Source organism: Hypomesus nipponensis, chromosome 12 (genome assembly GCF_054491055.1).
Source record: "Hypomesus nipponensis isolate SF chromosome 12, ASM5449105v1, whole genome shotgun sequence".
Lineage (NCBI taxonomy): Eukaryota > Metazoa > Chordata > Actinopteri > Osmeriformes > Osmeridae > Hypomesus > Hypomesus nipponensis.
The window spans coordinates 17,122,501-17,132,500 of NC_140372.1; the positions used below are offsets into that span (position 1 = coordinate 17,122,501).

The 10,000-nt window shown below is 47.1% G+C and overlaps 19 non-coding genes and 15 pseudogenes across 19 annotated transcripts in view; all 34 read left to right on the forward strand.

Moving 5' to 3' along the window:
- Window positions 1-146: 146 nt before the first annotated feature.
- On the forward strand, window positions 147-265 carry LOC146265540 (5S ribosomal RNA). Its single transcript, XR_014727808.1, has one exon. It is a non-coding gene; the product is annotated as a 5S ribosomal RNA (ribosomal RNA).
- A 182-nt stretch (window positions 266-447) lies between these two features.
- On the forward strand, window positions 448-566 carry LOC146265541 (5S ribosomal RNA; annotated as a pseudogene).
- A 184-nt stretch (window positions 567-750) lies between these two features.
- LOC146265542 (5S ribosomal RNA) lies at window positions 751-859 on the forward strand (annotated as a pseudogene).
- A 182-nt stretch (window positions 860-1,041) lies between these two features.
- On the forward strand, window positions 1,042-1,160 carry LOC146265543 (5S ribosomal RNA; annotated as a pseudogene).
- A 186-nt stretch (window positions 1,161-1,346) lies between these two features.
- LOC146265544 (5S ribosomal RNA) lies at window positions 1,347-1,465 on the forward strand. The gene has a single exon (XR_014726496.1). It is a non-coding gene; the product is annotated as a 5S ribosomal RNA (ribosomal RNA).
- A 168-nt stretch (window positions 1,466-1,633) lies between these two features.
- Window positions 1,634-1,752, forward strand: LOC146265545 (5S ribosomal RNA). Its single transcript, XR_014728869.1, has one exon. It is a non-coding gene; the product is annotated as a 5S ribosomal RNA (ribosomal RNA).
- A 174-nt stretch (window positions 1,753-1,926) lies between these two features.
- LOC146265546 (5S ribosomal RNA) lies at window positions 1,927-2,045 on the forward strand. Its single transcript, XR_014726497.1, has one exon. It is a non-coding gene; the product is annotated as a 5S ribosomal RNA (ribosomal RNA).
- Window positions 2,046-2,215: 170 nt separating this feature from the next.
- LOC146265547 (5S ribosomal RNA) lies at window positions 2,216-2,334 on the forward strand. The gene has a single exon (XR_014726499.1). It is a non-coding gene; the product is annotated as a 5S ribosomal RNA (ribosomal RNA).
- A 178-nt stretch (window positions 2,335-2,512) lies between these two features.
- LOC146265548 (5S ribosomal RNA) lies at window positions 2,513-2,631 on the forward strand (annotated as a pseudogene).
- A 168-nt stretch (window positions 2,632-2,799) lies between these two features.
- Window positions 2,800-2,918, forward strand: LOC146265549 (5S ribosomal RNA; annotated as a pseudogene).
- A 172-nt stretch (window positions 2,919-3,090) lies between these two features.
- Window positions 3,091-3,209, forward strand: LOC146265550 (5S ribosomal RNA). Its single transcript, XR_014726500.1, has one exon. It is a non-coding gene; the product is annotated as a 5S ribosomal RNA (ribosomal RNA).
- Window positions 3,210-3,383: 174 nt separating this feature from the next.
- On the forward strand, window positions 3,384-3,502 carry LOC146265551 (5S ribosomal RNA). Its single transcript, XR_014726501.1, has one exon. It is a non-coding gene; the product is annotated as a 5S ribosomal RNA (ribosomal RNA).
- Window positions 3,503-3,672: 170 nt separating this feature from the next.
- LOC146265552 (5S ribosomal RNA) lies at window positions 3,673-3,791 on the forward strand. Its single transcript, XR_014725234.1, has one exon. It is a non-coding gene; the product is annotated as a 5S ribosomal RNA (ribosomal RNA).
- Window positions 3,792-3,975: 184 nt separating this feature from the next.
- LOC146265553 (5S ribosomal RNA) lies at window positions 3,976-4,094 on the forward strand (annotated as a pseudogene).
- A 172-nt stretch (window positions 4,095-4,266) lies between these two features.
- LOC146265554 (5S ribosomal RNA) lies at window positions 4,267-4,385 on the forward strand (annotated as a pseudogene).
- Window positions 4,386-4,555: 170 nt separating this feature from the next.
- Window positions 4,556-4,674, forward strand: LOC146265555 (5S ribosomal RNA). The gene has a single exon (XR_014726502.1). It is a non-coding gene; the product is annotated as a 5S ribosomal RNA (ribosomal RNA).
- A 184-nt stretch (window positions 4,675-4,858) lies between these two features.
- Window positions 4,859-4,977, forward strand: LOC146265556 (5S ribosomal RNA; annotated as a pseudogene).
- A 172-nt stretch (window positions 4,978-5,149) lies between these two features.
- On the forward strand, window positions 5,150-5,268 carry LOC146265557 (5S ribosomal RNA; annotated as a pseudogene).
- Window positions 5,269-5,494: 226 nt separating this feature from the next.
- LOC146265558 (5S ribosomal RNA) lies at window positions 5,495-5,613 on the forward strand. Its single transcript, XR_014726503.1, has one exon. It is a non-coding gene; the product is annotated as a 5S ribosomal RNA (ribosomal RNA).
- Window positions 5,614-5,785: 172 nt separating this feature from the next.
- Window positions 5,786-5,904, forward strand: LOC146265559 (5S ribosomal RNA). The gene has a single exon (XR_014726504.1). It is a non-coding gene; the product is annotated as a 5S ribosomal RNA (ribosomal RNA).
- A 174-nt stretch (window positions 5,905-6,078) lies between these two features.
- LOC146265560 (5S ribosomal RNA) lies at window positions 6,079-6,197 on the forward strand. The gene has a single exon (XR_014728011.1). It is a non-coding gene; the product is annotated as a 5S ribosomal RNA (ribosomal RNA).
- Window positions 6,198-6,387: 190 nt separating this feature from the next.
- On the forward strand, window positions 6,388-6,506 carry LOC146265561 (5S ribosomal RNA; annotated as a pseudogene).
- A 187-nt stretch (window positions 6,507-6,693) lies between these two features.
- Window positions 6,694-6,812, forward strand: LOC146265562 (5S ribosomal RNA; annotated as a pseudogene).
- A 178-nt stretch (window positions 6,813-6,990) lies between these two features.
- LOC146265563 (5S ribosomal RNA) lies at window positions 6,991-7,109 on the forward strand. The gene has a single exon (XR_014729184.1). It is a non-coding gene; the product is annotated as a 5S ribosomal RNA (ribosomal RNA).
- A 172-nt stretch (window positions 7,110-7,281) lies between these two features.
- LOC146265564 (5S ribosomal RNA) lies at window positions 7,282-7,400 on the forward strand. Its single transcript, XR_014726505.1, has one exon. It is a non-coding gene; the product is annotated as a 5S ribosomal RNA (ribosomal RNA).
- A 174-nt stretch (window positions 7,401-7,574) lies between these two features.
- Window positions 7,575-7,693, forward strand: LOC146265565 (5S ribosomal RNA). The gene has a single exon (XR_014728012.1). It is a non-coding gene; the product is annotated as a 5S ribosomal RNA (ribosomal RNA).
- Window positions 7,694-7,879: 186 nt separating this feature from the next.
- On the forward strand, window positions 7,880-7,998 carry LOC146265566 (5S ribosomal RNA; annotated as a pseudogene).
- A 186-nt stretch (window positions 7,999-8,184) lies between these two features.
- LOC146265567 (5S ribosomal RNA) lies at window positions 8,185-8,303 on the forward strand. Its single transcript, XR_014727809.1, has one exon. It is a non-coding gene; the product is annotated as a 5S ribosomal RNA (ribosomal RNA).
- A 188-nt stretch (window positions 8,304-8,491) lies between these two features.
- On the forward strand, window positions 8,492-8,610 carry LOC146265568 (5S ribosomal RNA). The gene has a single exon (XR_014727810.1). It is a non-coding gene; the product is annotated as a 5S ribosomal RNA (ribosomal RNA).
- Window positions 8,611-8,792: 182 nt separating this feature from the next.
- Window positions 8,793-8,910, forward strand: LOC146265569 (5S ribosomal RNA; annotated as a pseudogene).
- Window positions 8,911-9,086: 176 nt separating this feature from the next.
- Window positions 9,087-9,205, forward strand: LOC146265570 (5S ribosomal RNA). Its single transcript, XR_014726506.1, has one exon. It is a non-coding gene; the product is annotated as a 5S ribosomal RNA (ribosomal RNA).
- A 172-nt stretch (window positions 9,206-9,377) lies between these two features.
- LOC146265571 (5S ribosomal RNA) lies at window positions 9,378-9,486 on the forward strand (annotated as a pseudogene).
- A 186-nt stretch (window positions 9,487-9,672) lies between these two features.
- On the forward strand, window positions 9,673-9,791 carry LOC146265572 (5S ribosomal RNA; annotated as a pseudogene).
- Window positions 9,792-9,977: 186 nt separating this feature from the next.
- Window positions 9,978-10,000, forward strand: part of LOC146265573 (5S ribosomal RNA) — a 119-nt gene continuing 96 nt past the window's right edge. Inside the window, exon 1 of the ribosomal RNA XR_014726507.1 lies at window positions 9,978-10,000. This exon is cut by the window's right edge and continues 96 nt beyond it. This is a non-coding gene — a ribosomal RNA (5S ribosomal RNA).

Below are 10,000 nucleotides of genomic sequence, written 5' to 3' on the forward strand. Positions count from 1 at the left end.
TGCACAAGTAGTCCTTCATGAAAGGGGCTGGAAGCTGTTTTCATTTTGACACGAGAGAGAGAGAGAGAGAGAGAGAGAGAGACCACCTTGCATTGTGAATTGCTAAATCTGTATATGGATAAGTAGCCTATGGTTGTCAACTTATTTCGTACGGCCATACCAGCCTGGCAACGCCCGATCACGTCTGATCTCGGAAGCTAAGCAGGGTCGGGCCTGGTTAGTACTTGGATGGGAGACCGCCTGGGAATACCAGGTGCTGTATGCTCTTTTGCTCATTCACTTAGAAACTGACATCTTGCAATATGCACAAGTAGTCCTTCATGAAAGGGGCTGGAAGCTGTTTTCATTTTGACACGAGAGAGAGAGAGAGAGAGAGAGAGAGACTACCTTGCATTGTCAATTGCTAAATCTGTATATGGATAAGTAGCCTATGGTTGTCAACTTATTTTGTACGGCCATACCAGCCTGGCAACGCCCGATCTCGTCTGATCTCGGAAGCTGAGCAGGGTCGGGCCTGGTTAGTACTTGGATGGGAGACCGCCTGGGAATACCAGGTGCTGTATGCTCTTTTGCTCATTCACTTAGAAACTGACATCTTGCAATATGCACAAGTAGTCCTTCATGAAAGGGGCTGGAAGCTGTTTTCATTTTGACACGAGAGAGAGAGAGAGAGAGAGAGAGAGAGACTACCTTGCATTGTCAATTGCTAAATCTGTATATGGATAAGTAGCCTATGGTTGTCAACTTATTTCGTACGGCCATACCAGCCTGGCAACGCCTGATCTCGGAAGCTAAGCAGGGTCGGGCCTGGTTAGTACTTGGATGGGAGACCGCCTGGGAATACCAGGTGCTGTATGCTCTTTTGCTCATTCACTTAGAAACTGACATCTTGCAATATGCACAAGTAGTCCTTCATGAAAGGGGCTGGAAGCTGTTTTCATTTTGACACGAGAGAGAGAGAGAGAGAGAGAGAGAGACCACCTTGCATTGTCAATTGCTAAATCTGTATATGGATAAGTAGCCTATGGTTGTCAACTTATTTCGTACGGCCATACCAGCCTGGCAACGCCCGATCACGTCTGATCTCGTAAGCTAAGCAGGGTCGGGCCTGGTTAGTACTTGGATGGGAGACCGCCTGGGAATACCAGGTGCTGTATGCTCTTTTGCTCATTCACTTAGAAACTGACATCTTGCAATATGCACAAGTAGTCCTTCATGAAAGGGGCTGGAAGCTGTTTTCATTTTGACACGAGAGAGAGAGAGAGAGAGAGAGAGAGAGAGACTACCTTGTATTGTCAATTGCTAAATCTGTATATGGATAAGTAGCCTATGGTTGTCAACTTATTTCGTACGGCCATACCAGCCTGGCAACGCCCGATCTCGTCTGATCTCGGAAGCTAAGCAGGGTCGGGCCTGGTTAGTACTTGGATGGGAGACCGCCTGGGAATACCAGGTGCTGTATGCTCTTTTGCTCATTCACTTAGAAACTGACATCTTGCAATATGCACAAGTAGTCCTTCATGAAAGGGGCTGGAAGCTGTTTTCATTTTGACACGAGAGAGAGAGAGACCACCTTGCATTGTCAATTGCTAAATCTGTATATGGATAAGTAGCCTATGGTTGTCAACTTATTTAGTACGGCCATACCAGCCTGGCAACGCCCGATCTCGTCTGATCTCGGAAGCTAAGCAGGGTCGGGCCTGGTTAGTACTTGGATGGGAGACCGCCTGGGAATACCAGGTGCTGTATGCTCTTTTGCTCATTCACTTAGAAACTGAAATCTTGCAATATGCACAAGTAGTCCTTCATGAAAGGGGCTGGAAGCTGTTTTCATTTTGACACGAGAGAGAGAGAGAGAGAGACTACCTTGCATTGTCAATTGCTAAATCTGTATATGGATAAGTAGCCTATGGTTGTCAACTTATTTCGTACGGCCATACCAGCCTGGCAACGCCCGATCTCGTCTGATCTCGGAAGCTAAGCAGGGTCGGGCCTGGTTAGTACTTGGATGGGAGACCGCCTGGGAATACCAGGTGCTGTATGCTCTTTTGCTCATTCACTTAGAAACTGACATCTTGCAATATGCACAAGTAGTCCTTCATGAAAGGGGCTGGAAGCTGTTTTCATTTTGACACGAGAGAGAGAGAGAGACTACCTTGCATTGTCAATTGCTAAATCTGTATATGGATAAGTAGCCTATGGTTGTCAACTTATTTCGTACGGCCATACCAGCCTGGCAACGCCCGATCTCGTCTGATCTCGGAAGCTAAGCAGGGTCGGGCCTGGTTAGTACTTGGATGGGAGACCGCCTGGGAATACCAGGTGCTGTATGCTCTTTTGCTCATTCACTTAGAAACTGAAATCTTGCAATATGCACAAGTAGTCCTTCATGAAAGGGGCTGGAAACTGTTTTCATTTTGACACGAGAGAGAGAGAGAGAGAGAGAGACCACCTTGCATTGTCAAATGCCAAATCTGTATATGGATAAGTAGCCTATGGTTGTCAACTTATTTCGTACGGCCATACCAGCCTGGCAACGCCCGATCACGTCTGATCTCGTAAGCTAAGCAGGGTCGGGCCTGGTTAGTACTTGGATGGGAGACCGCCTGGGAATACCAGGTGCTGTATGCTCTTTTGCTCATTCACTTAGAAACTGACATCTTGCAATATGCACAAGTAGTCCTTCATGAAAGGGGCTGGAAGCTGTTTTCATTTTGACACGAGAGAGAGAGAGACCACCTTGCATTGTCAATTGCTAAATCTGTATATGGATAAGTAGCCTATGGTTGTCAACTTATTTCGTACGGCCATACCAGCCTGGCAACGCCCGCTCTCGTCTGATCTCGGAAGCTAAGCAGGGTCGGGCCTGGTTAGTACTTGGATGGGAGACCGCCTGGGAATACCAGGTGCTGTATGCTCTTTTGCTCATTCACTTAGAAACTGACATCTTGCAATATGCACAAGTAGTCCTTCATGAAAGGGGCTGGAAGCTGTTTTCATTTTGACACGAGAGAGAGAGAGAGAGACCACCTTGCATTGTCAATTGCTAAATCTGTATATGGATAAGTAGCCTATGGTTGTCAACTTATTTCGTACGGCCATACCAGCCTGGCAACGCCCGATCTCGTCTGATCTCGGAAGCTAAGCAGGGTCGGGCCTGGTTAGTACTTGGATGGGAGACCGCCTGGGAATACCAGGTGCTGTATGCTCTTTTGCTCATTAACTTAGAAACTGACATCTTGCAATATGCACAAGTAGTCCTTCATGAAAGGGGCTGGAAGCTGTTTTCATTTTGACACGAGAGAGAGAGAGAGAGAGACCACCTTGCATTGTCAATTGCTAAATCTGTATATGGATAAGTAGCCTATGGTTGTCAACTTATTTCGTACGGCCATACCAGCCTGGCAACGCCCGATCTCGTCTGATCTCGGAAGCTAAGCAGGGTCGGGCCTGGTTAGTACTTGGATGGGAGACCGCCTGGGAATACCAGGTGCTGTATGCTCTTTTGCTCATTCACTTAGAAACTGACATCTTGCAATATGCACAAGTAGTCCTTCATGAAAGGGGCTGGAAGCTGTTTTCATTTTGACACGAGAGAGAGAGAGAGACTACCTTGCATTGTCAATTGCTAAATCTGTATATGGATAAGTAGCCTATGGTTGTCAACTTATTTCATACGGCCATACCAGCCTGGCAACGCCCGATCTCGTCTGATCTCGGAAGCTAAGCAGGGTCGGGCCTGGTTAGTACTTGGATGGGAGACCGCCTGGGAATACCAGGTGCTGTATGCTCTTTTGCTCATTCACTTAGAAACTGAAATCTTGCAATATGCACAAGTAGTCCTTCATGAAAGGGGCTGGAAACTGTTTTCATTTTGACACGAGAGAGAGAGAGAGAGAGAGAGAGAGAGACCACCTTGCATTGTCAAATGCCAAATCTGTATATGGATAAGTAGCCTATGGTTGTCAACTTATTTCGTACGGCCATACCAGCCTGGCAACGCCCGATCACGTCTGATCTCGTAAGCTAAGCAGGGTCGGGCCTGGTTAGTACTTGGATGGGAGACCGCCTGGGAATACCAGGTGCTGTATGCTCTTTTGCTCATTCACTTAGAAACTGACATCTTGCAATATGCACAAGTAGTCCTTCATGAAAGGGGCTGGAAGCTGTTTTCATTTTGACACGAGAGAGAGAGAGAGAGACCACCTTGCATTGTCAATTGCTAAATCTGTATATGGATAAGTAGCCTATGGTTGTCAACTTATTTCGTACGGCCATACCAGCCTGGCAACGCCCGCTCTCGTCTGATCTCGGAAGCTAAGCAGGGTCGGGCCTGGTTAGTACTTGGATGGGAGACCGCCTGGGAATACCAGGTGCTGTATGCTCTTTTGCTCATTCACTTAGAAACTGACATCTTGCAATATGCACAAGTAGTCCTTCATGAAAGGGGCTGGAAGCTGTTTTCATTTTGACACGAGAGAGAGAGAGAGACTACCTTGCATTGTCAATTGCTAAATCTGTATATGGATAAGTAGCCTATGGTTGTCAACTTATTTCGTACGGCCATACCAGCCTGGCAACGCCCGATCTCGTCTGATCTCGGAAGCTAAGCAGGGTCGGGCCTGGTTAGTACTTGGATGGGAGACCGCCTGGGAATACCAGGTGCTGTATGCTCTTTTGCTCATTCACTTAGAAACTGAAATCTTGCAATATGCACAAGTAGTCCTTCATGAAAGGGGCTGGAAACTGTTTTCATTTTGACACGAGAGAGAGAGAGAGAGAGAGAGAGAGAGACCACCTTGCATTGTCAAATGCCAAATCTGTATATGGATAAGTAGCCTATGGTTGTCAACTTATTTCGTACGGCCATACCAGCCTGGCAACGCCCGATCACGTCTGATCTCGTAAGCTAAGCAGGGTCGGGCCTGGTTAGTACTTGGATGGGAGACCGCCTGGGAATACCAGGTGCTGTATGCTCTTTTGCTCATTCACTTAGAAACTGACATCTTGCAATATGCACAAGTAGTCCTTCATGAAAGGGGCTGGAAGCTGTTTTCATTTTGACACGAGAGAGACAGAGAGAGACCACCTTGCATTGTCAATTGCTAAATCTGTATATGGATAAGTAGCCTATGGTTGTCAACTTATTTCGTACGGCCATACCAGCCTGGCAACGCCCGCTCTCGTCTGATCTCGGAAGCTAAGCAGGGTCGGGCCTGGTTAGTACTTGGATGGGAGACCGCCTGGGAATACCAGGTGCTGTATGCTCTTTTGCTCATTCACTTAGAAACTGACATCTTGCAATATGCACAAGTAGTCCTTCATGAAAGGGGCTGGAAGCTGTTTTCATTTTGACACGAGAGAGAGAGAGAGAGAGAGAGAGAGAGAGAGAGAGAGAGAGAGAGAGAGAGAGAGAGAGAGAGAGAGAGACCACCTTGCATTGTCAATTGCTAAATCTGTATATGGATAAGTAGCCTATGGTTGTCAACTTATTTCGTACGGCCATACCAGCCTGGCAACGCCCGATCTCGTCTGATCTCGGAAGCTAAGCAGGGTCGGGCCTGGTTAGTACTTGGATGGGAGACCGCCTGGGAATACCAGGTGCTGTATGCTCTTTTGCTCATTCACTTAGAAACTGAAATCTTGCAATATGCACAAGTAGTCCTTCATGAAAGGGGCTGGAAGCTGTTTTCATTTTGACACGAGACAGAGAGAGAGAGACCACCTTGCATTGTCAATTGCTAAATCTGTATATGGATAAGTAGCCTATGGTTGTCAACTTATTTCGTACGGCCATACCAGCCTGGCAACGCCCGATCTCGTCTGATCTCGGAAGCTAAGCAGGGTCGGGCCTGGTTAGTACTTGGATGGGAGACCGCCTGGGAATACCAGGTGCTGTATGCTCTTTTGCTCATTAACTTAGAAACTGACATCTTGCAATATGCACAAGTAGTCCTTCATGAAAGGGGCTGGAAGCTGTTTTCATTTTGACACGAGAGAGAGAGAGAGAGAGACCACCTTGCATTGTCAATTGCTAAATCTGTATATGGATAAGTAGCCTATGGTTGTCAACTTATTTCGTACGGCCATACCAGCCTGGCCACGCCCGATCTCGTCTGATCTCGGAAGCTAAGCAGGGTCGGGCCTGGTTAGTACTTGGATGGGAGACCGCCTGGGAATACCAGGTGCTGTATGCTCTTTTGCTCATTCACTTAGAAACTGACATCTTGCAATATGCACAAGTAGTCCTTCATGAAAGGGGCTGGAAGCTGTTTTCATTTTGACACGAGAGAGAGAGAGAGAGAGAGAGAGAGAGAGAGAGACTACCTTGCATTGTCAATTGCTAAATCTGTATATGGATAAGTAGCCTATGGTTGTCAACTTATTTCGTACGGCCATACCAGCCTGGCAACGCCCGATCACGTCTGATCTCGGAAGCTAAGCAGGGTCGGGCCTGGTTAGTACTTGGATGGGAGACCGCCTGGTAATACCAGGTGCTGTATGCTCTTTTGCTCATTCACTTAGAAACTGACATCTTGCAATATGCACAAGTAGTCCTTCATGAAAGGGGCTGGAAGCTGTTTTCATTTTGACACGAGAGAGAGAGAGAGAGAGAGAGAGAGAGAGACCACCTTGCATTTGTCAATTGCTAAATCTGTATATGGATAAGTAGCCTATGGTTGTCAACTTATTTCGTACGGCCATACCAGCCTGGCAACGCCCGATCACGTCTGATCTCAGAAGCTAAGCAGGGTCGGGCCTGGTTAGTACTTGGATGGGAGACCGCCTGGGAATACCAGGTGGCGTATGCTCTTTTGCTCATTCACTTAGAAACTGAAATCTTGCAATATGCACAAGTAGTCCTTCATGAAAGGGGCTGGAAGCTGTTTTCATTTTGACACGAGAGAGAGAGAGAGAGAGAGAGACCACCTTGCATTGTCAATTGCTAAATCTGTATATGGATAAGTAGCCTATGGTTGTCAACTTATTTCGTACGGCCATACCAGCCTGGCAACGCCCGATCTCGTCTGATCTCGGAAGCTAAGCAGGGTCGGGCCTGGTTAGTACTTGGATGGGAGACCGCCTGGGTATACCAGGTGCTGTATGCTCTTTTGCTCATTCACTTAGAAACTGAAATCTTGCAATATGCACAAGTAGTCCTTCATGAAAGGGGCTGGAAGCTGTTTTCATTTTGACACGAGAGAGAGAGAGAGAGACCACCTTGCATTGTCAATTGCTAAATCTGTATATGGATAAGTAGCCTATGGTTGTCAACTTATTTCGTACGGCCATACCAGCCTGGCAACGCCCGATCTCGTCTGATCTCGGAAGCTAAGCAGGGTCGGGCCTGGTTAGTACTTGGATGGGAGACCGCCTGGGAATACCAGGTGCTGTATGCTCTTTTGCTCATTAACTTAGAAACTGACATCTTGCAATATGCACAAGTAGTCCTTCATGAAAGGGGCTGGAAGCTGTTTTCATTTTGACACGAGAGAGAGAGAGAGAGAGACCACCTTGCATTGTCAATTGCTAAATCTGTATATGGATAAGTAGCCTATGGTTGTCAACTTATTTCGTACGGCCATACCAGCCTGGCCACGCCCGATCTCGTCTGATCTCGGAAGCTAAGCAGGGTCGGGCCTGGTTAGTACTTGGATGGGAGACCGCCTGGGAATACCAGGTGCTGTATGCTCTTTTGCTCATTCACTTAGAAACTGACATCTTGCAATATGCACAAGTAGTCCTTCATGAAAGGGGCTGGAAGCTGTTTTCATTTTGACACGAGAGAGAGAGAGAGAGAGAGAGAGAGAGAGACTACCTTGCATTGTCAATTGCTAAATCTGTATATGGATAAGTAGCCTATGGTTGTCAACTTATTTTGTACGGCCATACCAGCCTGGCAACGCCCGATCACGTCTGATCTCGGAAGCTAAGCAGGGTCGGGCCTGGTTAGTACTTGGATGGGAGACCGCCTGGTAATACCAGGTGCTGTATGCTCTTTTGCTCATTCACTTAGAAACTGACATCTTGCAATATGCACAAGTAGTCCTTCATGAAAGGGGCTGGAAGCTGTTTTCATTTTGACACGAGAGAGAGAGAGAGAGAGAGAGAGAGAGAGACCACCTTGCATTGTCAATTGCTAAATCTGTATATGGATAAGTAGCCTATGGTTGTCAACTTATTTCGTACGGCCATACCAGCCTGGCAACGCCCGATCACGTCTGATCTCGGAAGCTAAGCAGGGTCGGGCCTGGTTAGTACTTGGATGGGAGACCGCCTGGGAATACCAGGTGCTGTATGCTCTTTTGCTCATTCACTTAGAAACTGACATCTTGCAATATGCACAAGTAGTCCTTCATGAAAGGGGCTGGAAGCTGTTTTCATTTTGACACGAGAGAGAGAGAGAGAGAGAGAGAGAGAGAGAGACCACCTTGCATTGTCAATTGCTAAATCTGTATATGGATAAGTAGCCTATGGTTGTCAACTTATTTCGTACGGCCATACCAGCCTGGCAACGCCCGATCACGTCTGATCTCGGAAGCTAAGCAGGGTCGGGCCTGGTTAGTACTTGGATGGGAGACCGCCTGGGAATACCAGGTGCTGTATGCTCTTTTGCTCATTCACATAGAAACTGACATCTTGCAATATGCACAAGTAGTCCTTCATGAAAGGGGCTGGAAGCTGTTTTCATTTTGACACGAGAGAGAGAGAGAGAGAGAGAGAGAGACTACCTTGCATTGTCAATTGCTAAATCTGTATATGGATAAGTAGCCTATGGTTGTCAACTTATTTCGTACGGCCATACCAGCCTGGCAACGCCCGATCTCGTCTGATCTCGGAAGCTAAGCAGGGTCGGCCTGGTTAGTACTTGGATGGGAGACCGCCTGGGAATACCAGGTGCTGTATGCTCTTGTGCTCATTCACTTAGAAACTGAAATCTTGCAATATGCACAAGTAGTCCTTCATGAAAGGGGCTGGAAGCTGTTTTCATTTTGACACGAGAGAGAGAGAGAGAGAGAGACTACCTTGCATTTTCAATTGCTAAATCTGTATATGGATAAGTAGCCTATGGTTGTCAACTTATTTCGTACGGCCATACCAGCCTGGCAACGCCCGATCTCGTCTGATCTCGGAAGCTAAGCAGGGTCGGGCCTGGTTAGTACTTGGATGGGAGACCGCCTGGGAATACCAGGTGCTGTATGCTCTTTTGCTCATTCACTTAGAAACTGACATCTTGCAATATGCACAAGTAGTCCTTCATGAAAGGGGCTGGAAGCTGTTTTCATTTTGACACGAGAGAGAGAGAGAGAGACTACCTTGCATTGTCAATTGCTAAATCTGTATATGGATAAGTAGCCTATGGTTGTCAACTTATTTAGTACGGCCATACCAGCCTGGCAACGCCTGATCTCGGAAGCTAAGCAGGGTCGGGCCTGGTTAGTACTTGGATGGGAGACCGCCTGGGAATACCAGGTGCTGTATGCTCTTTTGCTCATTCACTTAGAAACTGACATCTTGCAATATGCACAAGTAGTCCTTCATGAAAGGGGCTGGAAGCTGTTTTCATTTTGACACGAGAGAGAGAGAGAGAGAGAGAGAGAGAGAGACCACCTTGCATTGTCAATTGCTAAATCTGTATATGGATAAGTAGCCTATGGTTGTCAACTTATTTCGTACGGCCATACCAGCCTGGCAACGCCCGATCACGTCTGATCTCGTAAGCTAAGCAGGGTCGGGCCTGGTTAGTACTTGGATGGGAGACCGCCTGGGAATACCAGGTGCTGTATGCTCTTTTGCTCATTCACTTAGAAACTGACATCTTGCAATATGCACAAGTAGTCCTTCATGAAAGGGGCTGGAAGCTGTTTTCATTTTGACACGTGAGAGAGAGAGAGAGAGAGAGAGAGAGAGACTACCTTGTATTGTCAATTGCTAAATCTGTATATGGATAAGTAGCCTATGGTTGTCAACTTATTTCGTACGGCCATACCAGCCTGGC